Source organism: Lathamus discolor, chromosome W (assembly GCF_037157495.1).
Source record: "Lathamus discolor isolate bLatDis1 chromosome W, bLatDis1.hap1, whole genome shotgun sequence".
NCBI classification, from domain to species: Eukaryota; Metazoa; Chordata; class Aves; order Psittaciformes; family Psittacidae; genus Lathamus; species Lathamus discolor.
The window spans coordinates 22,428,669-22,453,773 of record NC_088908.1 but is presented as its reverse complement, the minus strand read 5'-3'; the positions used below and the strand labels follow the sequence as shown (position 1 = coordinate 22,453,773).

General features: G+C 46.8%; 1 long non-coding RNA gene across 1 annotated transcript; it reads left to right on the top strand.

The window, feature by feature from the left end:
• The first annotated feature begins 10 nt into the window (after positions 1-10).
• On the top strand, positions 11-7,898 carry LOC136004371 (uncharacterized). Its single transcript, XR_010608418.1, has 3 exons — positions 11-91; positions 2,584-2,748; positions 7,816-7,898. It is a non-coding gene; the product is annotated as an uncharacterized LOC136004371 (long non-coding RNA).
• Positions 7,899-25,105: the final 17,207 nt, after the last annotated feature.

Sequence of the window (25,105 nt, the reverse complement as noted above, 5' to 3'; positions counted from 1 at the left end):
CATGGCTCCGCCTACGCTTCCGCGCCCGACTACCCCAAGATGGCAGCGGCGAGCCGCGCATAGCTTTTCTGTGGCATCTCCAATATAGCAGGTGGGGGTTGTGGAGTCGTAACGACAGCTGTTGCTATGGCTGCCCACTGGGCCACGTGAACGCCCTGCGACTGGAAACGCAACGTGTCAACACTGGAGGAGCAGCTGCGGTGGTTGCTGGGCTGGGCTGGGCTGGGCGGCGCTGCGCGGCCTGCATCATGCCATCCTGGTTAGGGCCCCTGCGCTGGCTGTCGAGGCGGCGGGTGAGGCTGACTCCTGCTGGGCCGCTACCTGTGCACCGCTGGTGCGGCTGCGGCTGCTGCTGTTGCTGTTGTACCTGAAGGAGCGGCTGGCTGTGCTAGCCGCCGCTCCCGTTGCCCGCGGGGCCGGGCCTGGGGCCGCTCCGCCGCCCGGTGCCTACACGCTGAGTGTGGTGCAGGGCCAGACAGTGGGGCGGGCGCTGCGGGACGCCGCGGGGCTGGGCCTGATGCCCTACCTGCCGCCGGGCGTGGGGCAGCTCCCGGCCCCTCCCCCGTGCCGCCCCCGCCAGCCACCAGCAGGGCCCGGTTCCATGCCGCCGCCCTGTCCAAGCTGGCCTGGTGCTCTGCCCCTTGCCCACCACCTTCGCCTCCTTGCTAGCCTCTGGCTGCTGGGCCATGAACCTGCCACCTACAGCGAGGTCCGTGGGTCCTCTCTCCTCCCACTCCCCCTGTGCCATTAGTGCCGGTGTGGGCACCCAGTACCTGGGTCACCAGCCTAGCCCGAGTGGGCTCTCCGTGCCCCATGGCCACAGCTCCATGGCTCCTAGTGGCAGCTCCCATGCCATAGAATCATAGAATACTTAGGGTTGGAAAGGACCTTAAGATCATCTAGTTCCAACCTCCCTGCCACAGGCAGGGATACCTCACACTAAACCATGTCACCCAAGGCTCTGTCCAACCGGGTTGAACACCACCAGGGAACAACTTCCCTGGGCAACCCATTCCAGTGCCTCACCACCCTCACGGTAAAGAATTTCTTCCTTATATCCAATATAAACTTCCCCTGTTTAAGTTTTAACCCGTTACTCCTTGTCCTATCACTACAGTCCCTAATGAATAGGCAATCCCCAGCATCCCTATAGCCCCCCTTCAGATACTGGAAGGCTGCTATGAGGTCCCCAGGCAGCCTTCTCTTCTCCAGGCTGGACAGCCCCAACTTTCTCAGCCTATCTTCATACGGGAGGTGCTCCAGCCCCCTGATCATCCTCGTGGCCCTCCTCTGGACTTGTTCCAGCAGTTCCATGTCCCTTTTATGTTGAGGACACCAGAACTGTACACAATACTCCAGGTGAGGTCTCACGAGAGCAGAGTAGAGGGGCAGGATCACCTCCTTGGACCTGCTGGTCACGCCCCTTTTGATGCAGCCCAGGATACGGTTGGCTTTCTGGGCTGCGAGCGCAAACTGAAGCCGACTCAAGTTTCTCATTGACCAACACCCGCAAGTCCCTCTCCACAGGGCTGCTCTGAATCTCTGCCCAGTCTGTAGCTGTGCCTGGGATTGCTCCGACCCAGGTGTAGGACCTTGCACTTGGCATGGTTAAACTTCATAAGGTTGTCATCAGCCCACCTCACAAGCGTGTCAAGGTCCCTCTGGATGGCATATCCATGATCCAGCGTATCAACCGAACTACACAGCTTGGTGTCATTGGCAAACTTGCTGAGGGCACACTCAATCCCACTGTCCATGTCACTGACAAAGATGTTGAACAAGACCGGTCCCAACACCGATCCCTGAGGGACACCACTCGTTACTGGTCTCCAGCTGGACATTGAGCCATTGACCACAACTCTTTGCATGCGGCCATCCAGCCAATTCTTAATGTGTCATCCAGCCCTGCGTGTTAATCCTCGTGTAAGGGAATAGCTGGGAGCCTGGCAAGGGGCTGGAGGGGCCTGAGCACGCAGTTGGAACCAGTGGGTTTAATACCAGTGGCCAAGCTGTCCTTGCCGCTCTGGGGTTTTGAGACCATAGCATTAGTCCTTAGCTGAAATAACTTTACTTTTTAGCATGAGTATGACTCAGCACTTAAATACAACTGCACTCCTTTAGCAGAGGGCCCCTCTGTGGGTGGGGACCTGCCCTTCTGGTGAGGCATGATAAGCAATGCCTTAGGCCTGTAGACAGCTTGCATCTGCTTCTGTAAATTGCTTCTAAGCAGGGACATCCCTAATGGCAAAATATGATGACAATTTGAACAAAGAACTTAGCTGGCAGGTATTAGCAGTTGATCAATAATACTAAAGCTAAAGGGTAAACACCTGTAAGAATCCTGATTAATGCTAGCCAATAGACTGTCCTTGTAGCCCTAACTCAAGTGTGCAGTAAGATAAGAGAGCCACAGTTATGTAACTTAAAGAATTGTATGTGTGGATGCTTTAGATAAAATTATACCAAGATGGAAAAGGAAAGTATAAAAAAACCCTGAAATTTGCTGTGCTTTGGAGACATGTATGGAGTTTTGAACTCCCACATGTTCCTGGTGCCAATGAAGGTCTGTGCTTTACTTTACAGTGTGTACTGTAAGGTGATTTCTTTGAATCAAGTTGGTGAGCCAGGCACGAGACTCTCCATTTGGCTGTGAGACGCTCCGGGGCCAGGGACTCTCAGGAGAGTTCTCTGGAGAGACTCCCCAGTCTCTGCTGGATCATCGCAGGAACAGACAAGACCCTGAGACAGGTACGTGACTTCAAAGCACAATCTTACTTTGTGGTTCTGGGTTACCCATAAGTCGTATGCTGGGTATTGCAGCACTGATCTGCTAGTGGTACATGGGTGCTCAGGGTTAGAGTCCCCATTGTTGTTTGGTGGATTGTGGGTTAAAGTCCCACTTGCACATATGTGGATAGAGGTTGGAATTTGTGCAATCTTAGCTATTGTTATCAGCCTCCTAATTTATTACATATGGATATGTTTTAAGCCTTTGAATTAGGTACCCTGTATCTGTTGAATAACGTCTGGAACAAGAAATAGTTAATGAACTATAACTGCATGATATGGAATGAGTGAACTTATGTGTGAGACGTACAATTAGGTACGAAGCGAGTGCAGAGTCCTGATCTGCGGTTCTGTTATCCCATGAGGGAAACAGCTGGAGACAGAGGAAACAAAAAGAAAAATACATATTACACTGAGACTGAGGTTTGTTTGTTTCATCCTGGGAATAAATGTAAGCCAAATTTCGTTCTAAGTTGTATCCGGTGTAACGAAAAGTTGTGGGTAAAATTTGAATGGGATTTTTATTGCACAGGGTGTGGAATTTGGTCTGAATGGGAAGAAAAGTATAGGTTTGTGGAAGTAATTAAGGTATATTGCTGTCGAGGAAATGAAGTGAAGAATCAGTAAGGTGGGTAGTCAGCAAAGCAAGTAAAAATGGGAAACCAGGAAAGTTGAAATATAATGCTTAAAAATCCCCTGGGATGCATCTTAACACACTGGAAGGAAATCAGGGATCCCCCAGGAGGAATCATGAGCAAAAAAGCCTTGATAAAATATTGTAACCAGTGGTGGCCATTGTATAAATTGGAAGGGGGAGAAAAATGGCCAGAAAATAGGTCCTTAAACTATGATACGATGTTAGAGTTAATACTTCTCTTACGAAGGGAAGGAAAGTGGGATGAAGTTGTTTATGCAGATATGTTTTTCACACTCCGAGGCCATTCAGAGTGGCAGAAAGAGTGTGGGATAAGCATAGCACCCAAGGATCCCTTTGTATTAACCCTAGAAAGAGAGAATAAAAAGCAAGGAGTAGGGAAATTGAAGTGGTGTTGCTCATCATGCCCTATAGGCCAGAGGTGCTTGAAATACAAGGGGAGGGATCCTGAGGAAATGTTTGAAGATTTTGTTAGCCCCAGGGAAACTGCAGAAAAAGCATCAACTCCTCCCCCTTCTCCAGAATGTGAGTGGCGCAAGGAGAGGGGAAGGGGACAAAACTCCCTTCCACTGTATTGCCGCTAAGCAGGAAGACGCGAGCCACGCTGCGAGCCCCCCTTAGGGAAGTTGCGGGACCTGAGGAACCCATGAGACTAAAGGTTAATTTCTTTATGGGAGATTTAGAAAGTTGGAAATCAATAGCAAGGACCTATAGAGATGATACCGCAGGCATAGCAAAATAATTCAAAACCTTCACTAAAGCCCTAGACCTGGACTGGGAAGATATTGATTTAATGTTAGATGTACTCACAGACACTGAAAAGGAACTAGTACTTAAAGCCGCCAGAACCCATGTTCAGGCATTAATTGCTGCACAAACGTTGCAAGGAAATGCAGATGATTATGTCCCTACAGCTAAACCACAATGGAATTATAACAACCTGTCCTGGGTTCAGCAGTAGCAGTCATTTTTCTCCTTCTTAGTAGCTGGTGCAGTGCTGTGTTTTTGAGTTTCGGCCTGGGAACAGCACTGATAACACCGATGTTTATAGTTACTGCTCAGTAATGTTTAGTCTGACCAAGGACTTTCTGAGTCTCATGCTCTGCCAGGGAGGAGGGGAAGCCAGGAGGAAGCAGAGACAGGACACCTGGCCCAAACTAGCCAAAGAGGTATTCCATACCCCAGCACGTCATGCCCAGTATATAAACTGGGGGCAGTTACCCGGGAAGGGCTAAATTGCTGCTCGGGTGGGGCTGGGTACCGGTTGGCGGGTGGTGAGCGGTTGTATTCTCTTCCCTTGTTATTTCCCTTATCATTATTATTATTGGTGGTAGCAGTAGTGGTTTGTGTTATACCTTAGTTACTGGACTGCTCTTATCTCAACCCGTGAGAGTTACATGCTTTCGATTCTCCTCCCCATCCCTCCGGGAGTGGGGGGGGAGGAAGAGGGGGAGTGAGAGAGTGACTACATGGTTCTGAGTTACTGACTGGACTTAAACCACGACACAACCCCAACCATTATCAACTTCTCAAAATATATCAAACATGGATTGCATTTGGATTGGAGCACGCAATTCCCAAGTCCATGATTTGGAGAGCTATATATGCTGTCAAAAAAACCACAGGTGAAACCCCTAGAGAATTTTTTGATGGATTGCAGGAAGCAATGCGAAAGCATACTACCATGGACCCCTCTGGAGACCAGGGAAGGCAGCAGCTGATATCCCTCTTTCTAGGACAATCCTCAGATGATATTAGAAAGAAACTACAAAAACTTAGAGCGGAGGACAAGAGAGAGATTGAAGGGCTTACTGAGGAAGCATGAAGGGTGTACCGCAACCAAGACAGTAATGAAAGAAAAAAGTTAGGTCAAACAATTACTCATGCTACCATTGCAAATTAGGGAAAAGAAGCTATCAGGGAGATGGAAAAACTCAAGGTGCATGGAAAGAATGCTTTTGCGGTCATAAGATGAGGGCCCCTAATAATAGGGTAGGGCCTAATCAGTGTGCTTTTTGTATTGCTTTGGGCCATAGGAATGGCACCTCCCTTCCATGTAACCCAGTGCACTACAACCTGCTGTTATCCCAGGTGTAGAGGCCCACGAATCCCGATGGCACCGGTGCCGTGGAGTTGTGCTGAGCATGCTGGAGCAAGTGTGGACCCAAGGGTTTCCCAGGAAGCAGCATGAGCAGTGGCAGCACTGGTTTGTTACTGCCTTTTCCATGGGGATGGACATGGCAGAGCCCTGAGGGAGCACCAGTGGGTCCCCACAGCCCTGGTTCCTCTGCCAGCCTCAGCTGAACAGACCAGCAAGCCAAATATCAGCTGGGTGCAGGGTCAGGGTGCCAGGGTTGTGCCACACTGCTCTGAGACTGCAACTGTGATAGGGACAGTGACAGGCTCTTGGAGTGCCCTGCTATAGTGGTTTAAGCCCAGCCGGTAACTCAGAACCACGCAGCCGCTCACTCACTCCCCCCCTTCATCCTCCCCCTGCTCCCGGAGGGATGAGGCGGAGAATCAAAAGAATGTAAATCCCATGGGTTCAGGTAAGAACAGTCCAGTAACTAAGGTACCATACAAAACCACTACTACTACAAACAATAATAATAATGATAAGGGAAATAACAAGGGGAGAGAATACAGTTGCTCACCACCCACTGACCGATACCCAGCCTGACCCGAGCAGTGATCCGGGCATTCCAGGTAACTCCCCACAGTTTCTATACTGGGCATGATGTGCTGTGGCATGGAGTACCCCTTTGGCTAGTTTGGGTCAGGTGTCCTGCCTCTGCTTCCTCCTGGCTTCTTGTGCCCCTTCTCACTGGCAGAGCATGAGACCGAAAAGTCCTTGATCGGAGTAAACATTACTTAGCAACAACTAAAACCACCGGTGTTATCAGTGTTGTTCCCAGGCTGAAAGTCAAAAACACAGCACTGCACCAGCTACTAAGAAGGAAAATAAATAACTGCTACAGCTGAACCCAGGACACCTGTTCAGGTCAAACTCTCAACCAGTGCCCTGGCTACAAGTTAAAATAATATATACGGACACAACAGGAACCCCAACCCAGGGAGCACCCAGACTGCAGCACCACGTGGCTGGGCACAGTGGGACGGTGCTCTGGCTTTTGGAAAGGCAGATCACACTTGCTCCAACCCCATTAAGCACAAAACCACGCACCAGAGTGCCCACAGCAAGAACAAACACCCTGAAGAAACCCTGCACTGCAGAACCTGCTTAGAATCAGCTCTGCAACTGCCTGTCCCTCCCTGAAATACAACCCCCAGGTGAAAGTGTAATGGTGAGACCAAGCCATTAGGCCTTAGTTGAAATAACTTTACTTTTCAGCATGAGTATGACTTAGCACTTAAACACCACTGCTCGCTTAGCAGAGGGCCCCTCTGTGGGTGGGGACCTGCCCTTCTGGTGAGGCATGATAAGCAATGCCTTAGGCCTGTAGACAGCTTACATCTGCTTCTGTAAATTGCTTCTAAGCAGGGACATCCCTAATGGCAAGATATGATAACAATTTGAACAAAGAGCTAAGCACATAGCCTGCAGGTATTAGCAGGAGAAACTGCTGAAGGAGAGGGTGAATAGAGTCAGTTTGCAGAGGTAAAAGCCATCCAGATGGCCTTGGACATTGCTGAATGAGAAAATGGACAGTAATTTATTCTGACTCATGGATGGTGGCAAATGCTCTGGGGGGTGTGTGTGTGTGGGGGGGGTGTGTGGATGCAGCAATGGAAGCAGAGCAACTGGCAACGCAGAGGTAAACCCACCTGGGCTGCTGCACTGTGGCAAGATATCGCTGCCCGGGTGCAGAACCTGGTGGTGAAGGTATGCCACGTAGATGCACGTGTACCCAAGAGTCAGGCCACTGAGGAACACCAGAAAAACCAACAAGTGGATCAAGCTGCTAAGATTGAAGTGGCTCAGATGGACTTAGATGGGCAACATAAGGGTGAATTATTTTTGGCCCAGTGGGCCCATGACACTTCAGGCCATCAGGGCAGAGATGCAACATACAGATGGGCTCGTTAACAAGGGGTGGACTTAACAATGGATGCTATTGCCCAGGTTATTCACGAATGTTAAACGTGCCACAATTAAGCAAGCCAAGCAGTTAAAGTCTCTCTGGTATGGAGGATGATGGTTGAAGTACAAATATGGGGAGGCCTGGCAGATTGACGATGTCACACTCCCACCAACATGCCAAGGCAAGCACCATGTGCTTACTATGGTGGAAGCAACCAGTGGAAACACATGCTGTGCCCCACGCCACAATGGGGCTAGCGGGGCTAAGTGGCTAACCCTCATACTTTGTTAACAAAACTAAGAGAAAATCTTGTTTGGTTTACTGTTTTAGACTGGACTGTGTTACCCCAAGGCTTCAAAAATAGCCCAACATTATTTGGAAACCAACCGGCCATGAGGACTGGACGGCGCCCACTGGGGAAGGAATTTTGCTCCAGTATGTGGCCAACCTGTTGATAGCCACCAAAACCTTAAACAGCTGTAGGGAATGCACGATAAGCCTGTTACATTTTCTCAGACTTAAAGGATATAAGGTATCTCAGCAAAAGGCACAAATAGAATCATAGAATAGTTAGGGTTGGAAAGGACCTCAAGATCATCTAGTTCCAACCCCCCTGCCATGGACAGGGACACCTCACACTAAACCATCCCACACAAGGCTTCATCCAACCTGGCCTTGAACACCGCCAGGGATGGAGCACTCACAACCTCCCTGGGCAACCCATTCCAGTGTCTCACCACCCTAACAGGAAAGAATTTCCTCCTTATATCCAGTTTAAACTTCCCCTGTTTAAGTTTTAACCCGTTACCCCTTGTCCTGTCACTACAGTCCCTGATGAAGAGTCCCTCCCCAGCATCCCTATAGGCCCCCTTCAGGTACTGGAAGGCTGCTACTAGGTCCCCACGCAGCCTTCTCTTCTCCAGGCTGAACAGCCCCAACTTCCTCAGCCTGTCTTCATACGGGAGGTGCTCCAGTCCCCTGATCATCCTCGTGGCCCTCCTCTGGACTTGTTCCAGCAGTTCCATGTCCTTTTTATGTTGAGGACACCAGAACTGCACACAGTACTCCAGGTGAGGTCTCACAAGAGCAGAGTAGAGGGGCAGGATCACCTCCTTCGACCTGCTGGTCACACTCCTTTTGATGCAGCCCAGGATACGGTTGGCTTTCTGGGCTGCGAGCGCACACTGCCGGCTCATGTTCATTTTCTCATCGACCAGCACCCCCAAGTCCTTCTCTGCAGGGCCGCTCTGAATCTCTTCTTTGCCTGGGATTGCTCCGACCCAGGTGTAGGACCTTGCACTTGTCGCATTTGAACTTCATAAGGTTGGCATCAGCCCACCTCTCAAGCGTGTCAAGGTCCCTCTGGATGGCATCCCTTCCCTCCAGCATATCAACCGGACCACACAGCTTGGTGTCATCGGCAAACTTGCTGAGGGCGCACTCAATCCCACTGTCCATGTCAGCGATGAAGATGTTAAACAAGACCGGTCCCAACACCGATCCCTGAGGGACACCACTCATTACTGGTCTCCAGCCGGACATCGAGCCATTGACCACAACTCTTTGTGTGCGGCCATCCAGCCAGTTCTTTATCCACCGAGTGGTCCATCCATCAAATTGATATCTCTCCAATTTAGAGAGAAGGATGTGGTGTGAGACAGTGTCAAACGCTTTGCACAAGTCCAGGTAGATGACATCAACTGCTTTACCCTTATCCATCAATTCTGTAGCCCCATCATAGAAGGCCACCAAATTGGTCAGGCAGGATTTCCCCTTAGTGAAGCCATGCTGGCTGTCACCAAGCACCTTGTTGTTTTTCATGTGCCTTAGCATGCCATCCAGGAGAATGTGCTCCAAGATTTTACCAGGCACAGAGGTGAGACTGACTGGTCTGTAATTCCCCGGGTCTTCCATTTTCCCCTTCTTGAAAATGGGGGTTATATTTCCCTTTTCCAGTCGTCGGGAACGTCACCTGACTGCCATGATTTTTCAAATACGATGGCCAGTGGCTTAGCAACTTCATTCGCCAGCTCCTTCAGGACCCGCGGATGGATTCCATCAGGTCCCACGGACTTGTGTGCGTTCAGATTTTGAAGATGGTCTCGAACCAGATCCTCTCCTACAGTGGGCCCAAGGTCTTCATTCTCACAGTCCCTGCATCTACCTTCTAAGAACTTGGTAGTGCAGTCAGAGCCTTTGCCAGTGAAGACCGAGGCGAAGAAGTCATTCAGAACCTCAGCCTTCTCCAAATCCTGTGTAGCCAGTTCTCCCGAAAGCTTCCTCAGGGGGCCTATTTTGTCCCTAATCTGTTTTTTGTTTGCTACGTAGCTGTAGAATCCCTTCCTGTTATCCTTAACATCCCTGGCTAGGTTTAATTCTAACTGGGCCTTAGCCTTCCTAACCTGGTCCCTAGCTTCCCGGACAACATCCCTGTACTCTACCCAGGCCGCCTGTCCTTGCTTCCATTTTTTATAAGCCTCTTTTTTCCTTTGAATTTTCCTCAGCAGCTGCTTATCCATCCAAGGAGGTCTCCTGGCCCTAATGAAGCAAGAAGTCACCTACCTGAGATATGAGGTCTCAAGGGGGCAGTGGAAATTAGGACAAGAACGCTAAGAAACGATCTGCCAAAGCCCTCAACCCAGGACACCTAAGGAACTTCGGACGTTTCTCGGGATGACAGGTTGGTGTTGACTCTGGATCTATAATTATGGCATATTAGTAAAACCCCTATGCCAATTGCTGCAAAAAGAAACGAGGGAATTACAGAGGACTGGGGAAACAAAATGGGTATGTAATGAATTAAAGAAGGAATTAATGAGGGCCCCAGCCCTTGGACTGCCAGACGTCACCAAACCCTTTTAGTTATTTTCACATGAGAGACAAGGCACAGCCCTCGGGGTCCTAGCTCAAAATATAGGACCCTATAAAAGATCTGTAGCTTACTTCCCAAAGCAACTAGATGAAATAAGCAAAGGATGGCTTGGATGCTTACAGGCAGTGGCAGCCGTGGTCCTAAACATCCAGGAAGCTCAAAAATTCACCATGGGACAAAGGATGACTGTCCTGGTATCATATACCATATCTGCGGTACTGGAACAAAAAGGAGGGCACTGGCTGTCTTCCTCTCTGTTCCTTAAGTACCAAGCGATATTGGTAGAACCAGATGATGTAGATACAGTCACTACTAATACTGTCAACCTGGCCTCTTTTCTCAGCAATGCAATTGGGGAACTGGTAACTCGTGACTGCCTCGAAACCATTGAAGCCACTTACTCAAGCCGGCCTGATTTAAAAGAAGAACCCTTGCCAAAAATGGAAACCTGGTTCACTGATGGAAGCAGCTTTGTTAAAAATGGAGTTCGGAAAGCAGGATATGCTGTAACCACTACTCAGAGAACTATTGAAGCCCGAGCCCTCCCAGCAGGAACATCAGTGCAAAAAGCTGAAATTATTGCTCTAACTAGAGCACTAGAATTAGCCAACAGAAGAGACATTAATATTTGGACAGACTCAAAATATGCATTTGGAGTAGTTAACGCCCATGGGGCTGTGTGGAAAGAACGTGGGCTTTTGACACCTCACGGAAAACAAACAAGCACTCTGCGGAGATATTGAGGCTTCTTGAAGCTATAAGATTACCGAATCTGTAATCCGATGCACTGCAGAGGACACCAAAGGGGTGACACGGGTCAGGAAAAGGGGAACCGACTGGCAGATTTAGAGGCAAAAAGAGTGGCAGAAGAAGGAGAGGTAAACCTATTGGCCATAATACCAGATGGAAAGATAGTAAGTATTAATTCTGAAATTTCTTATTCAAAGGAAGATTTAAACCTAGCTCAGGATTTAAAGGCACAACTTAAAGATAAAATGTATGTTCTTCCTGAAGGACAAATAGTAGTGCCAGAACGAGTATTATGGAAAATAGTTCAAGAAGAACATAATAAGACACACTGGGGAGCAGACGCCCTATATAATAGTTTAAGGAGACGAACAGTGGGACGTAACCTGTACACCACAGTAACACAAATAACAAAACAATGCAAACTCTGTCTCTGTAATAACCTCCAGACTACTAGTAAACCCAGTTTAGGGGCAATTGGGAAGGGCAATGTCCCTGGACAACAGCGGCAAATTGATTTCTCTGCGTGTGGAATGTCTGAAAGCCCAAAATGAGACTGTCAGGGCCAGTCTCCCTCCCATGCACATGTTAATGTGGGATACATTTCTGGGCTCAAACCACTCCCATAGCCAAAGGCTGGAAGCGAGAGCTCCACAGCAGAGCACTCCTTGTAGTGCAGTGCTGAACAGCTCGTGCCATCAAGCAACATTATCCAGCATTTCAATCAAATATGGAAAATTCAGGAGCAGGGAGGAAACACATCCCATTGCCAGAGCAGCAGAAAAACTTCTCCATGTTGTCCTGGCTCAAGTCAGGCCACAATCAAGCCAATGTGACAGTACTGGGATGAAAACAGGGAATGAGGATGTCTTTACAAATAGATTAGAGAAGCTGGGAAGACAGGAGACAAGGTTATTTTTTACAAATACATTAGAGAAGCTGAGAAAACAGAGAATGAGGATGTCCTTACATAAGTTAAGGAAATTGTGTAATCAGCAAAACAGCACAGGAACGGAGACGGGTGTGCCTCCACAAAAAGAGTGTCATCAGCAAATAGCAAAATGTTGCAAAAAACTGCACAGTTTAAGTCCATGAAGTAAAGGGGGGTACATACTAAGGGGGAACATGTAGTAGGCGTATCAGGAAGTCTGTACCTCCTGAGTACCTTAACCAGTGGGGAAAGGGAGAGGGGGGTATGTGGCCAGGTGGATAGGGTTAAAAGAGGCTGCGTCCTCTGACCAATTTGAGAGACACTGCAGGGGAATGTTCCTGTGGACTCTCCCTTTATTCAAATGAAGTAATTAAAAGACTCCTCCATCTCTTTTTTGGACATTAATTGGTGATTGGGAGGTTCATTTCCGCACAGTACCAACACCCTCCAAGCTGGGAGCTGGCTCTGCATTCCCAACCAGAGCCAACAGGGAAGGGAGGAGATGGACCTACGTGAGGGCACACCAGCCTGTAGTACTCCTCAAGGGAATAGTACTGCTGCAGGCAGGAAGCCAGGATCTTTGCAACCATGTCACATTTTCTCCAGTCCACAGCTGCTGCCTCAGCACCAGCGCCACCTGCTACACCAGCAGAGAGCCAAGATCAGCTCTGACTGACAGAAAACGGCACAGCCAGTTTTGGCTGAAGCCAAATGTTTCTGGCCAAAATTTGCATTTCTAGCTTTTAGTACTCTCTTTAACCATTCATCTTTCAGGAGACACCTGAACTTAATGACAGAAGGGGGAAAAATACTATCCAAGACCTCTGATAATAGAAAACAACTTCTACAAATAGGTACATGAACCAGAATGTGGAGAGAAGCCGTGCTTGAAGTGTCATCAGGTTGGTATTGGCCAGAGGTGGCTCTGGCACTGAAAACTGCGGGATTCAGCTTTTAAAGAGCAACAGTTTCCCTCCCTGGCAAGAAATAGAAAGCAGATGAGCAAGGCTGCTGAGCGCCAGAGCAGGACAGGTCTCACTGTGGCTGCTCGCAGCCCAGCACCGAGCATAGCTCCCACCAAATCAGCACCAGCACAGCTCCTCAGAACCAATGCACACAAGGTGTGACCCCATGGCACCAAAGAGCTGTCATGGTTTAAGCCCAGCCTGTAACTCAGAACCACACAGCCGCTCGCTCAATCCCCCCCTTCTTCTTCCCCCCGCACCCGGAGGGATGGGAGGGAGAATCGAAAGAATGTAACTCCCATGGGTTGAGATAAGAACAGTCCAGTAACTAAGGTATAACACAAAACCACTACTGCTACCACCAATAATAATAATGATAAGGGAAATAACAAGGAAAGAGTATACAACCACTCACCACCCGCCGACCGGTACCCAGCCCAACCCGAGCAGCGATCTAGCCCTTCCGGGTAACTGCCCCCAGTTTATATATGACAGATATGGGGACGTATCCTATCAGAATGCACCATCAAATATCACAACCTCTCATTTGCAGGACCTTATGTGGTAAGGCAATCAAATGAGCAAAAATTGATGCTAGATCCCAAATTCTGAAGGGGAGAAGTCTGTAGGGGAGAAGTCTGTAGGTGTGGTGAATGTGGTGACTTCCACTCTCAGCCTGAGTATTTTTCTATCCAGTCCTTGTGTCCGGTTAAATTCTAGAACATGTGGTTCGGTTACTGTAAGATTAAGTTGGTAGGTTTCCCAGTCAGAACAGCTATCTAAAATTTGATTTTGTCCTATTCGAGTTATTGTAAACTCAGGGGTATAAAGTTCAGGATAGGATACGTCCCCATATCTTTGTGCACATATCAGGATTTGGGTGTTATTATTAACAGATATTGTTGGGGTGTAATCCTCCAAGGGAGGTCTGACAGGTATCTCTTGAATATAATTTCTGACCACGTATTGTAAATAAATGGTCTCTTTTTATTCTTTCCCCGAAGGAAAGACTGTGAGTAGTTAAGTGACTCAGGTATAACTCATTTCAAAGAGAAATTACTGCTTTTGTATTGACAACTGAACATGCCAAAATATTATACATATTTCCTGTATTGTCTCTAGGGACCAGAGCGTTGTAGTGAGAGCGATGGGCCACAGTGTATGGGCAAGATTTAACACTAAGATCCAAAATTGGCAAACTATAAGCACAGAGGCATGTGCCCCAAGAGAACAATTAGAGTTTATCTGTGAAAATGCTATAACTGAAAATGAAGATCTGCCTCGATACTGAGGATAGCACTTGCATTTTCAAAATGACCCGTCACTCATGCAAGCTTCCAAGTGTACTATATTGAAAAAAGGGGATATTGAGACCAAGCCATTAGGCCTTAGTTGAAATAACTTTACCTTTTAGCATGAGTATGACTCAGCACTTAAACACGACTGCACTCGCTTAGCAGAGGTCCCCTCTGTGGGTGGGGACCTGCCCTTCTGGTGAGGCATGATAAGCAATGCCTTAGGCCTGTAGACAGCTTGCATCTGCTTCTGTAAATTGCTTCTGAGCAGGGATATCCCTAATGGTAAGATATGATAACAATTTGAACAAAGAACTAAGCACGTAGCTCGCAGGTATTAGCAGCTGATCAATAATACTAAAGCTAAAAGGTAAGAATCCTGATTAATACTAACCAATAGACTGTTGTTGTAGTCTGAACCCAAGTGCACAGTAGGGTAAAGGAACTACAGTTATGTAACTTACCGAATTGTATGTGTGGATGCTTTAGATAAAATTATATCAAGACGGAAAAGGAAAGTATAAAACCCCCCTGAAATTTACCGTGCTTTGGACACGTGTATGGAGGTTTGAACCCCCACATGCTCCCGGTGCCAATAAAGGTCTGCACTTTACAGTGCATAATGATTTCTTTGAATCATTTTAAACAGGGTATTTCGGAAACAGAGTGAGTGTGGCACTGAGAAGCTCTGCGGCACATCATGGACTGCATCTACCAGCTGCTGGTGGTGCAGTGTTGCAGCAGGGAGGAATCAACATGACCATTGTGATCAATAAGCACGATTCGTTTATTGGGCTTCTACCTTTGGTTTATATAACAGTAAATATGCAAATACTAGGCACTTGATTGGTTCTGGCACAAATAAGGTATTACATAAACTCTACATTTTTGCAGCTACACCGTGCAGCCCCCCACCATCCTCTTTCTCATGCACTTATCGCTTAGTGTCCTCGGCTGTAATTAGTCATAGCATGTTGCTGTTTGCTGGTGTTCTTCAGTTCCTCATTATCTGGTGCTAGTAAGTCTGCATCATTCTCTAAACAAATGTTCTATTTCAGCTCCTTGATGGGAACGTGACCTTTCTCTGTTAGCCACTTCTCCACAATTCCCCCTTTTTCTTTATGAAGGAATAAGGACTGAGTCAGGAGTCGTTGTAAACAAGCAGAACAACATTGCAAAGCACAACCAAGCAATAAGCCCCCTATAATTATGAGTTTTATAATGGCAAAGCAGCTTGTAAAGCAAATGTATATGCAGCTCTATGAAGTGAACTTCGATTTTCTAATAACTTGAGTAACTCAAAATCTGTACTTCTAAAATCAGCTAAATATTTCCGAAGCGCTATAAGCAGGTTACATAAAAGTTATTTTGACAGACTATACAAAAAGTCTTTGTTTCAGCCAACTCTGGCGAAGATACCTTATAGACTGACAACCACCACAATACAATTCTACTGTAGGGTCACACTGATGACAAAAACTACAGAGTTATCAAAGCACTTGTTGTATCACAAATCTCAGTTGTACCACTATATGCCTGTGGCCATGGACCGGATCTAGGAAGGCGACCATGCTCAATGAAAGCTCTGCGTTGATTAAGGAGTTAAGTTCTTCTATTAGTGGCTGTAGCGCTTGGCGCAAGCAATGCTCCTCCCGGGCCTGCGAGTCAGGATCCATACACTAGCTCGGAGACACCGTCACTGGAGCTTCTGCAGCAGCCGGTCTTAGCCACTTGCATGGTACCCACAAGGGTCCTGCGGGAGCAGAAACACAGGCGTAACCACGGCCCAGATATATTACTTCTGCCTGTCCCTGCCACAAACCCGTATTAGGATCTCGATAGTACGCCTTAAAAGAAGGCTTTATCTTTTGCGCTTCTGTTTGTACAAAGTGCTTAACAACCGCTGGAGTTTGTTCATCACCAAAGATACATAGATAATTTAACGTATACAATGTTAAGGAAATCCGCTCTTGAACATCTATTATGTCTGAATGTTTCTTTTAACGTCCAAGCGGATGGCCACTTACTCAGAGAAACTATGGTAATATCGGCATCAGAGTCAAGCAATGCAGTCAAAGTTATCGAGTGATTTCCCCAAGTTAATATTGCTGTAATCTCTGGGCGGGTTGCCATTGATAGAGAAAATAGGGTGAGTCCTCCGGTAGATCCAAAACTACAGGTGCCACGAACGGTTTGATATGCTTCTGATATTAACTGCGAAATGGGCACAAGTTGTGCTATGCGTGTGCCTTTTGGTATATGCAGAGGAGGATAGTCAGTCTTTGCCATGATCTTAATTTCTCCCATATAATCAGCATCGATGACACCTGGAACAATGAATAGTCCTTTCAAGGCGGATGATGATCTCCCCAGTAACAAGGCTCCTATAGGCTTATTATTTAGAGTCAAAGGACCATATATTCCGGTAGAGAGCAACGACACGGTCTTATCATATAAGGTAGTATCTACTGTGGTTGCCAAGTCCATTCCGAGGCTGCCGGCGGTGGCTGGTTGCAAGGCAATGGAGCTTGACTTGCTGCGTACACACGTTGAGGCACAGGGGTTGTAGGACCCGTGCTTGGGATCATCACGCGACGGGTCTCGGCGCTCCGCTGCCTGTTTCCCGACCGGTTCTGTTTACGTCGACAGGTAGCAGCACAATGGTTATCCATTTAACAATTAGGGCACCAAACCAAGTGGTGGCAATCTTTTCTCATGTGCCCATTTTGACCACATCTAAAACATCGAGGACCCTTGACCATACCGGTGGCTTGCAAAGGTGCCAAGGCTGCTAATACTTGCGAATGACTTTTTTTGAATTGCCTCTCCCACTGCTTTTACTGCCTCAACCAACATTGCCTGATGCCCCATAGGTACCCATGTCATATGTTCTAACATCTCTTCTACAGTGGCATTTGCAGGTAACTGAACAAGTATCTGCCTTACAGCATCATTACAGTTCTGTATTGCACACTGACGCAGTAAAATACCATGCATGTATTCTGGAGTACCTGACTTCCTTATAGCATCAGCTACCCTATCCACAAAGGTACTGAAGGGCTCGTCCTTTTTCTGTGTCACTTTCATGTAGGCAGGAGCTGCACTAGTATCTTTAATCTGAGATAGAGCTCGTAAGGCTAGTCTCATAGATTCTTTTAACAATTCTGGACCTAGCTGGACTTGAGCCTCCTTAGTGGAGAACTGCCCAATTCCCATCAGGTGTTGTAATTGCACCCCAATCAGGGGATCTCCCTGGCCTCGCTGAACTGCAACCGCCTCTTGACAGGCTTCCTGCCAATACATGTTCCATAACAACAACTGCGAAGGGGTGAGGATTAATTTCACAATACTTTTAATATCCTCAATTAGCAGCAAATCTGTTCCCCAAATATATGACAACATTTGCCTAGTGGGTTCAGACTGAATGCCTGTAGAAGAAACAGTTTGCCTTAACTGAGATAGCAATTTCCAATTTAAGGGAGACATTTCAGCATTTACTGCCTGACCTTGAGCGTTAATCTGGTACTTAACAGGAAAGGCGAGAATCTTTTCCTGCAACTCCTGCAAACAATCAAAATCATTGTTTGACAGAGCCCCTCTCTGAATAGATTTCCAATCTATCACCTGGATTTGCATTTTTCTACCTGTGCTCTGCAACTTTACCTTTTTTCTAAAGTTGTTCACTCTGCTTTGCACGGCTACAAACAGCAGCCTGCTTGGCAGCAGATACAGCTGCCTGCCTGCTTCAGCAGCAGCCATAAATACCTGTCAGCAACCACACTTTTGCATTAACCCTTTCTTGCCCGAAATGTTAAACCACTACCTGTTAAAAACTTTTACATGAACACGATGACAAAAAAAAAAAAATACATAGAACACCATCTGCCCTCATCACACACACATACGTATGGGATCCCACAAGCACACTCCACACAATTACAATATTTGAAACACAAAATTCAGACAATCATTACTCCCACTACACAGTCCCACGTACAGAACGTGGCACAAGGACCCTGTGAAGACTATCAGGAAACCAGCTCCAGGAAGCATCATCGCAGTGTGAGGTGGCAGGCTCAGCCCTAGCAAGTGTCCCCGCAGAGGCTCTGCCTCCCCCACATCGCATGAGGCTTGGGCTTTTATTACCAAAATGCACACTCATTCTGACACAGGTGGCCAGCCTATGTCAGAAGAAGTGGCCAGCAATATCTATAAAGGTTTTCAAGCATCAATAGAATCATAGACATATTTGCCAACTTCTAGTACATGAGTATCACAGAGAGACTGTATCAAATGAGTTGTATATGGGACCCCAAGTCCATGGTCCGCCACAGTCCGCCCGATACCCCTGATAAGGGCATACGAGAGACCTTCCCACCGTGGGTCTTGATCCAGCACATACATCACAGGGAAAGCACACAATACATCTGCATCCCACACCCATCTTGTTTCTCCCTTTACAGCTGCCCATTTATCATGAGGATCTGGGGGATATAAATCAGGCTTCTTTTCCGGCTCCATGTCAAAAGGCCCATCCAGGTCAGCATCAGAATTAACAGGCGTCAGAACCTCAGGAGCAGCAACAGCAGCCTGATGAGCACGCACAGGCTCTTTCTTGGGGTCAATAGGGCCCAGGTCAAAAAGAGTGTCTTCATCTCTGTCCTCAGTCTTTGCAGCCGCGGCGGCAACTGGCAGAGGCTCAGGGGTGGCCAGGGGTGGGGGGGACACTGGGTTCCACGATCTCACTTTTTGACTTTAACGCCTCTAAAATAGTTTTCCAAATGACTAACAAATGTTTCACAGTGTCACTGCCTTTTGTGGCTGCGTCCCACAACTTAACTCGTGCACCATTCCACAAAGAGACCTCAGATACGGTAGACTCATCAGTCTCTGGATAATGCGTCTTCAACCATTTCAACATTAAATTTAAGTCTGTATCTTTAAAGGTTGCTCCCTTCACCTTAAGGACTGAAAACATCCATAAAACAGAGACTTCTTCCTTAGCGATTTTTTCCCAAGTCCCAAGCTCAAAGGCTTCTTGAACCCCCTGGATTAAGTCCTTCTCCTTAATCCAGAGCAACAATCTTTTTAGCATAGCTTCATCATACACTATCCCTCTCGCAGAGAGGATATGTCAAAAGAGTTGAAATACTGCATACTTATGTAGGCAATTAATAACTGTCCTCCAGTCTTTAGCACATTTTTTTTTTTTTCACTTGCTTGTTATCATCAGTCACTCTATTCCAAAGCTCATCCCCAAACTTCCTCCATTCGGGTGGATCAAATACATCGTTAGGATCTCGGAAACAACCTAACTCTCTCGCGTATTCTAACAGAGCCTTTAATCCCTTCGTTAATTCCAATTCCTTATCCACTTGCCGCTTCTCTAAGAAGCACTTAAATAAATCATATGCTGCCTCTCTATCCATTATTACTCAATTATTACTCAACTTTTTCTCAACTCATAAGACATTGGCGCCAATGCAGCTCACCAGGAGGCAGATGAAATACGGGCGGCGAGCCAAGTAAAATCTTGCTCAGGCTTTCGGAACCGACGCTGCCAGCAGCGAAGCGTTCTTTGCCTTCCGAAGGCTGCATTCTTCGGAGCTTTCCCGATCCCTGCTGTCTTCCCAGCCTTTAAAGGTACCTGGGTTCCTGTTCCAATCGGTCCACTCCCCTCCTATTCCAGCTGTCTTCTTCACTCAGTCAAGCAACATCAAGAGGGTCCCTAGTTCGAGCACCAATTTGTTGCAGCAGGGAGGAATCAACACGACCATTGTGATCAATAAGCACGATTCGTTTATTGGGCTTCTACCTTTGGTTTATATAACAGTAAATATGCAAATACTAGGCACTTGATTGGTTCTGGCACAAATAAGGTATTACATAAACTCTACATTTTTGCAGCTACACCGTGCAGCCCCCCACCATCCTCTTTCTCATGCACTTATCGCTTAGTGTCCTCGGCTGTAATTAGTCATAGCATGTTGCTGTTTGCCGGTGTTCTTCAGTTCCTCATTATCTGGTGCTAGTAAGTCTGCATCATTCTCTAAACAAATGTTCTATTTCAGCTCCTTGATGGGAACGTGACCTTTCTCTGTTAGCCACTTCTCCACAGTGCAGGAGCTGCTCGTCCTGCAGGGGTGGCCCAAGCAGGTACCTAGGGGCAGCAGGGCTGTCACTAGCACAGAATGCTGGGACTGTGCATTCCCACACTCTGAGGGTTCCTTTGCTGCTCTCCTGGAAATGTTCTCACGCAGGCAGCCACTTAATTTTCTTCCGTCTCCAAGGCAGCTATACCAAAAGTCCATCAGTACCCTTTTGGTTCTTTGAAGTACCCTCCTCTGAGATAGTCTATGCCAAGGATGCATGGAGCCTCTGGACTATTAGTGACAGAGACTTCAGTCTGTGGATTTGTGGGGGTTTCTTGCCTGGCGAGTGTCATTTGATGCTGAGCCCCCTGTGCTTCATTTTGGTAATGAGGCAGTTGAAGCTGCTGCCTAACCCTGGGAGGCTTTAATTAAGGAGAGGGGCTTAATTAAAGGGGTTGCAAAAGGGGCTGCTTCTGGGAAGGCTGGCCTCTCACTAAATCCTAATTTGCTTTGTGCTGCTGGATGAAGTGATTTATTTAAAACCTTTCCCTGTCACAAGTCCTGCAGGGCAGGGTGCAGGCTGTTTGTCTGTCAGTGGGGGTTTGCACAGGGGTGTACAAATATGCTCCTTAGCCTGCTCCTTTGTTTCCTTTCAGAGTCCTCCCTCTCTTGAGGAAGAAACAAAGAAGGCCCTTGTGCGGCCCCAGTGTGGCTGTGGCGCCTTTGTTGTCAGCTGCTCTTGGAGAGGCTGAGACCCAGTGGGAAATCTATTCAGAGAGGGGCTCTGTCAAACAATGATTTTGATTGTTTGCAGGAGTTGCAGGAAAAGATTCTCGCCTTTCCTGTTAAGTACCAGATTAACGCTCAAGGTCAGGCAGTAAATGCTGAAATGTCTCCCTTAAATTGGAAATTGCTATCTCAGTTAAGGCAAACTGTTTCTTCTACAGGCATTCAGTCTGAACCCACTAGGCAAATGTTGTCATATATTTGGGGAACAGATTTGCTGCTAATTGAGGATATTAAAAGTATTGTGAAATTAATCCTCACCCCTTCGCAGTTGTTGTTATGGAACATGTATTGGCAGGAAGCCTGTCAAGAGGCGGTTGCAGTTCAGCGAGGCCAGGGAGATCCCCTGATTGGGGTGCAATTACAACACCTGATGGGAATTGGGCAGTTCTCCACTAAGGAGGCTCAAGTCCAGCTAGGTCCAGAATTGTTAAAAGAATCTATGAGACTAGCCTTACGAGCTCTATCTCAGATTAAAGATACTAGTGCAGCTCCTGCCTACATGAAAGTGACACAGAAAAAGGACGAGCCCTTCAGTACCTTTGTGGATAGGGTAGCTGATGCTATAAGGAAGTCAGGTACTCCAGAATACATGCATGGTATTTTACTGCGTCAGTGTGCAATACAGAACTGTAATGATGCTGTAAGGCAGATACTTGTTCAGTTACCTGCAAATGCCACTGTAGAAGAGATGTTAGAACATATGACATGGGTACCTATGGGGCATCAGGCAATGTTGGTTGAGGCAGTAAAAGCAGTGGGAGAGGCAATTCAAAAAAAGTCATTCGCAAGTATTAGCAGCCTTGGCACCTTTGCAAGCCACCGGTATGGTCAAGGGTCCTCGATGTTTTAGATGTGGTCAAAATGGGCACATGAGAAAAGATTGCCACCACTTGGTTTGGTGCCCTAATTGTTAAATGGATAACCATTGTGCTGCTACCTGTCGACGTAAACAGAACCGGTCGGGAAACAGGCAGCGGAGCGCCGAGACCCGTCGCGTGATGATCCCAAGCACGGGTCCTACAACCCCTGTGCCTCAACGTGTGTACGCAGCAAGTCAAGCTCCATTGCCTTGCAACCAGCCACCGCCGGCAGCCTCGGAATGGACTTGGCAACCACAGTAGATACTACCTTATATGATAAGACCGTGTCGTTGCTCTCTACCGGAATATATGGTCCTTTGACTCTAAATAATAAGCCTATAGGAGCCTTGTTACTGGGGAGATCATCATCCGCCTTGAAAGGACTATTCATTGTTCCAGGTGTCATCGATGCTGATTATATGGGAGAAATTAAGATCATGGCAAAGACTGACTATCCTCCTCTGCATATACCAAAAGGCACACGCATAGCACAACTTGTGCCCATTTCGCAGTTAATATCAGAAGCATATCAAACCGTTCGTGGCACCTGTAGTTTTGGATCTACCGGAGGACTCACCCTATTTTCTCTATCAATGGCAACCCGCCCAGAGATTACAGCAATATTAACTTGGGGAAATCACTCGATAACTTTGACTGCATTGCTTGACTCTGATGCCGATATTACCATAGTTTCTCTGAGTAAGTGGCCATCCGCTTGGACGTTAAAAGAAACATTCAGACATAATAGATGTTCAAGAGCGGATTTCCTTAACATTGTATACGTTAAATTATCTATGTATCTTTGGTGATGAACAAACTCCAGCGGTTGTTAAGCACTTTGTACAAACAGAAGCGCAAAAGATAAAGCCTTCTTTTAAGGCGTACTATCGAGATCCTAATACGGGTTTGTGGCAGGGACAGGCAGAAGTAATATATCTGGGCCGTGGTTACGCCTGTGTTTCTGCTCCCGCAGGACCCTTGTGGGTACCATGCAAGTGGCTAAGACCGGCTGCTGCAGAAGCTCCAGTGACGGTGTCTCCGAGCTAGTGTATGGATCCTGACTCGCAGGCCCGGGAGGAGCATTGCTTGCGCCAAGCGCTACAGCCACTAATAGAAGAACTTAACTCCTTAATCAACGCAGAGCTTTCATTGAGCATGGTCGCCTTCCTAGATCCGGTCCATGGCCACAGGCATATAGTGGTACAACTGAGATTTGTGATACAACAAGTGCTTTGATAACTCTGTAGTTTTTGTCATCAGTGTGACCCTACAGTAGAATTGTATTGTGGTGGTTGTCAGTCTATAAGGTATCTTCGCCAGAGTTGGCTGAAACAAAGACTTTTTGTATAGTCTGTCAAAATAACTTTTATGTAACCTGCTTATAGCGCTTCGGAAATATTTAGCTGATTTTAGAAGTACAGATTTTGAGTTACTCAAGTTATTAGAAAATCGAAGTTCACTTCATAGAGCTGCATATACATTTGCTTTACAAGCTGCTTTGCCATTATAAAACTCATAATTATAGGGGGCTTATTGCTTGGTTGTGCTTTGCAATGTTGTTCTGCTTGTTTACAACGACTCCTGACTCAGTCCTTATTCCTTCATAAAGAAAAAGGGGGAATTGTGGAGAAGTGGCTAACAGAGAAAGGTCACGTTCCCATCAAGGAGCTGAAATAGAACATTTGTTTAGAGAATGATGCAGACTTACTAGCACCAGATAATGAGGAACTGAAGAACACCAGCAAACAGCAACATGCTATGACTAATTACAGCCGAGGACACTAAGCGATAAGTGCATGAGAAAGAGGATGGTGGGGGGCTGCACGGTGTAGCTGCAAAAATGTAGAGTTTATGTAATACCTTATTTGTGCCAGAACCAATCAAGTGCCTAGTATTTGCATATTTACTGTTATATAAACCAAAGGTAGAAGCCCAATAAACGAATCGTGCTTATTGATCACAATGGTCATGTTGATTCCTCCCTGCTGCAACACTGCACCACCAGCAGCTGGTAGATGCAGTCCATGATGTGCCGCAGAGCTTCTCAGTGCCACACTCACTCTGTTTCCGAAATACCCTGTTTAAAATGATTCAAAGAAATCATTATGCACTGTAAAGTGCAGACCTTTATTGGCACCGGGAGCATGTGGGGGTTCAAACCTCCATACACGTGTCCAAAGCACGGTAAATTTCAGGGGGGTTTTATACTTTCCTTTTCCGTCTTGATATAATTTTATCTAAAGCATCCACACATACAATTCGGTAAGTTACATAACTGTAGTTCCTTTACCCTACTGTGCACTTGGGTTCAGACTACAACAACAGTCTATTGGTTAGTATTAATCAGGATTCTTACCTTTTAGCTTTAGTATTATTGATCAGCTGCTAATACCTGCGAGCTACGTGCTTAGTTCTTTGTTCAAATTGTTATCATATCTTACCATTAGGGATATCCCTGCTCAGAAGCAATTTACAGAAGCAGATGCAAGCTGTCTACAGGCCTAAGGCATTGCTTATCATGCCTCACCAGAAGGGCAGGTCCCCACCCACAGAGGGGACCTCTGCTAAGCGAGTGCAGTCGTGTTTAAGTGCTGAGTCATACTCATGCTAAAAGGTAAAGTTATTTCAACTAAGGCCTAATGGCTTGGTCTCAATATCCCCTTTTTTCAATATAGTACACTTGGAAGCTTGCATGAGTGACGGGTCATTTTGAAAATGCAAGTGCTATCCTCAGTATCGAGGCAGATCTTCATTTTCAGTTATAGCATTTTCACAGATAAACTCTAATTGTTCTCTTGGGGCACATGCCTCTGTGCTTATAGTTTGCCAATTTTGGATCTTAGTGTTAAATCTTGCCCATACACTGTGGCCCATCGCTCTCACTACAACGCTCTGGTCCCTAGAGACAATACAGGAAATATGTATAATATTTTGGCATGTTCAGTTGTCAATACAAAAGCAGTAATTTCTCTTTGAAATGAGTTATACCTGAGTCACTTAACTACTCACAGTCTTTCCTTCGGGGAAAGAATAAAAAGAGACCATTTATTTACAATACGTGGTCAGAAA